A 4,501-nucleotide genomic window follows, 5' to 3' on the forward strand; every position below is an offset into this window, starting at 1 on the left:
TCTGAGATTCAGGTTTAACCCATTCTCCTGCATTTTTTAAAAACATCTTTATTGGAGTATAGCTGCTTTACAATGGTGTGTTAATTTCTGCTTTATAACAAAGTGAATCAGCTATACATATATCCCCCATATCTCCTCACTCTTGAGTCTCCCTCCCACCCTCCCTATCCCACCCCTCTAGGTGGTCACAAAGCACTGAGCTGATCTCCCTGTGCTATGTGGCTGCTTCCTTCTCCTCCGTTTTTTTTTTTTTTCTTTTGCGGTACGCGGGCCCCTCACCACTGTGGCCTCTACCATTGCGGAGCACAGGCTCCGGACGCCCAGGCTCAGCGGCCATGGCTCACGGGCCCAGCCGCTCTGCGGCATGTGGGATCTTTCAGGACCGGGGCACGAACCCGCGTCCCCTGCATCGGCAGGCGGACCCTCAACCACTGCGCCACCGGGGAAGCCCTCTCCCGCGTTTTTATTTGCTAAAGAAGACTGTGGGCTTCTTTAGGGCAGGGTCTGTGTCTAATTAGTTTTATAAGCTTTTCACAGATCAGTGCATTGCATAAATCAGGCACTTTCAAAATGCTCATTGTGTGGATGAATGAAGGAATGAATGAATGAAGATATAAGGAACAAATATTTCAAAACTACAGACATACTTAATTTGGGGAGTCAGAGGGAGAGAAACAAAGAAAAGAATTTTGGAAATTTGATCATGAAAACCTGCCAGAGGAAAGCGAAAACTGGCTTTAAAAAGGGAAATAAGAGACACCTCTTCTGAGACACTTCTGGTTAAAAGGGAAATGCAAAACGTTAAGAAATATTTTGTCATGTTATTGCTAACAATAATGGATATGTATTGTTGAGCATTTAGTATGTAGGAGCACTTAGAGTAGATAATCTTATTTATTAATATGTAATCTAACTTCGTAACTTTATGAGATAGATGTTACTGCCAATATACAGATTAGGTAATTGAGGTTTAGGAGAGTTAAAGTAACTTGCCTAAAGTCACCCAGGCAGTAAGTGCAGAAAATGGGAGTCACACACAGGTCAGTCTAATTCCCAAGTCTCTGCTTTTAACCACTGTGACATACTGCCTCTAAGGCACTCCTCACTAAGCATGCTTGCAGAGGTGCTTTTCTTCTGCAGTTTAATTCAGCTAATTTCATATTTCCAAAGAATCAGTATCAGTTGGTCCTTGCTGAACTTTGGTGGTCCATATTGAAGGCCCCTGGAAGTTGCCATAATAAAGCAATAATTCCAGGCAGAATTTTTACTTTTTTAAATTAAGAATTTGTTCATTTTTTTAGACTCACAGACATAGAGAACAGACTTGTGGTTGCCAAGGGGGAGGAGGGTAGAGGAGGGATGGATTGGGAGTTTGGGATTAGCAGATGCAAACTATTATATATAGAATGAAGAAACAACAAGGTCCTACTTACAGCACAGGGAACTATATTCAATATCTTGTAATAAACCACAATAGAAAAGAATATGAAAAAGAATATATATATATATACATATATATAACTGAATCACTTTGTTATACACCAGAAACTAACACAACATTGTATGTCAACTATACTTCAATAAAATAAATTTTAAAAATAATTTGTTCGGGGGTTCCCTGGTGGCGCAGTGGTTGAGAGTCCGCCTGCCGATGCAGGGGACGCGGGTTCGTGCCCCGGTCCGGGAAGATCCCACATGCCGCAGAGCAGCTGGGCCCGTGAGCCATGGCTGCTGAGCCTGGGCGTCCGGACCCTGTGCTCCGCAATGGTAGAGGCCACAGTGGTGAGGGGCCTGCGTACCGCAAAAAAAAAAAAAAAAAATTCATCTTTTTAAAAAATGTGTGTTTTTAATAACAAAAATAAACAATACGGTTTGATATATATCCTTCCAGACATGTAAAGTTTAAAAGTTTTCGATGGTGGGTTTAATTTTTTTCATCTGTTACTGTTTTGGGGACTTCATTTAATACCGGTTAAATCTTGATTCCTTTTATCTAAAGTGTATAGAGTTTTTAAGAAAATGATTCTCTGAATATGGTCTTCCTCATTATGTACTTTTGTGTTTATTCATATTTATGAAGGGATACTTTGGGGAAAATAACAATTCTAATTCAACCCTTTGCTTAAGTCCTTAATCTTTTTAAGCTACAAAGGTACTTAGTAGTTCTTATCTTCCTGCACAGTTTTTTAATGTTAAAAAGTTGGGTACATGTAAAGGAAAATATCCTATTACAATAGAAAAATCGAAAATTGCTGATTGGTAACCTTCCTATGCAAATTAAATTGTCCCAATTGGCATAAAAATCTCTGGGCATCTATCAGTATACAAATATCTAAGCTCTTTATGGGCCTTTGATTTATTAATATTATAATTTCTAATTTATACCCATTTTAAACAAAGTTTTAAAGAAAAGATTTTTGGTCTTTGTTTCTTTTCTTTTTAAAATAGAAAAAAAAGTTTTCGAGCTTTGTAAAGATTCTACTAGAAAGCCACTGGAAATGGAATTGAAATGAGTAAGAGAGAGAATTCTATAATGCAGTGCTCAAGGGTACAGGTTGTGAAGTTGAGCAGCCTTTGTTTGAATCCTGGCTTTGCTACTTTCTAGCCCTGACACCTGTGGTAAAATGGTTTTCCTCTCTGTACCTTGGTTTCCCCACCTGCAAAAGGGAGGTATTAATGGTACTTAGAGAATTCTTGTGAGGATTAAGTAAAATAATCTGGGGAACTTCCCTGGTGGCGCAGTGGATAAGACTCTGTGCTCCCAATGCAGGGGGCCCGGCTTCGACCCCTGGTCAGGGAACTAGATCCCACATGCCCGCTGCAACTAAGACCCTGTGCAACCAAAAAAAAAAAAAAGTAAAATAATCTGTGTGAAGAATTTGAAGTAACACCCGGTACATTGTAAGTGTTCAATAACCATTAAGGAGTACACAGGAGATATAGAGAGGCAGTGTGACATGATGAGAAAAGCTGAGTTTGCATCTTGGCTTTACCACTTGCTGGCTGTATGAATTTGGGCAAATGCTTAACTTTTTTGATCCTCAGTGTCCTTACCTGAATTGTTGTGTATAAGGATCAGAGATAATACGTGTAAAGTACCTGACATAAAATAAACACTAAATAAAAGATTGCTGTTTATCCATTATTGCAGCAATAATGGATAAACAGTTGAGCCACTAACATGGCATAAAATAATGTGGGGAAGAACTGCTGAATCACTTATAATCTGAGAAGTCTGACATTTGGCATGGAAGACTACCCATACAATCAGAAGACCAGATTTGAATCTTGTTTCCATTATAGAACTAGAAGTTTGGGTACATTTCTTAAACTTGTCATCATTTTCTTCATTTACAAAATGGACATAAGCACAGTAACTGCCCTGCTTCCTACACATTTTTTTGAAGAAAAGATATAATTTACCATAAAAAGCTACCCTTTTAAAGCGTACAATTCAGTGGTTTTTAGTATTTCACGAGACTGTGTAACCACCACTTCTATCTAATTCCAGAACATTTTCATCACTCCAAAAACCAAAACTCATTCCTTATTTCTCCCCTCCCCCAGTCCCTTGCAGCCCTACTTCTTGTCTCAATGGATTTGTCTACTCCAGATGTTTCATATAAATGGAGTCATACAAAGTGTGGTCTTCTGTGACCAGCATTTTTCACTTAACATAATATTTTCAAGGTTCATCCATGTTGTATCATATATCAATACTTTATTCCTTTTTGTGACTAATAGTTCATTATGTAGATATACTACATTTTGTTATGGACACTTGGAATGTTTCCATTTTTTGGCCATTATGAATAATGCTTGTACGGACATTAGTGTACAAATCTCTGTGTGAATGTATGCTTTTAATTCTCTTGGGTATACACCTAGGAGTGGAATTGCTGGGTCACATGGTAACTCCACGTTTAACTTTTTGAGGAACTGCCAAACTGCTTCCCAAAGCAGCTGCACTAGTTCACGATCCCACCAACAGTGTATGAGGGTTCTAATTTCTCCACATTCTCACCAACACTTATTATTACAGCCATCCTAGTGGGTATGAAGCAGGGTTTTGATTTGCAGTTCCCTAAGGATTAAAGATGTTGATCATCTTTTTATGTGCTTATTATTCATTTGTATATCTTCTTTAGAGAAATGGCTATTTTGGCCATTTTAAAATTGGATTTTTTGTCTTTCCATTGTTGAATTTTAAGAGTTTTTTACATATTCTGGCTACTAGTCCCTTATGAACAACAGTTATTTTGTATATCAAATGATAGAGTGGCTGTGAGAGCTTTATAAACTGCAAGAGACGTCGCAAATTAAACGAAGGCACTGACGAACAGGGAAAGGACAGAAGCCACCGGTTCCACGCTGGTGGTCGAGTCCGGGGCCTCCCTGACACAACCAGCGTCTCAGCCTGCGCGCACAGTCTTCCCACTCCACGGCGCCCCGCCCCCCGCCCTTTGACCCGTGCCGTTTCCGGTTGGAGACGTGGCTCGAG

This window comes from Delphinapterus leucas, chromosome 7, assembly GCF_059928025.1.
Source record: "Delphinapterus leucas isolate spDelLeu-1000000601 "Yukka" chromosome 7, BTC_Dleu_Yukka2, whole genome shotgun sequence".
NCBI classification, from domain to species: Eukaryota; Metazoa; Chordata; class Mammalia; order Artiodactyla; family Monodontidae; genus Delphinapterus; species Delphinapterus leucas.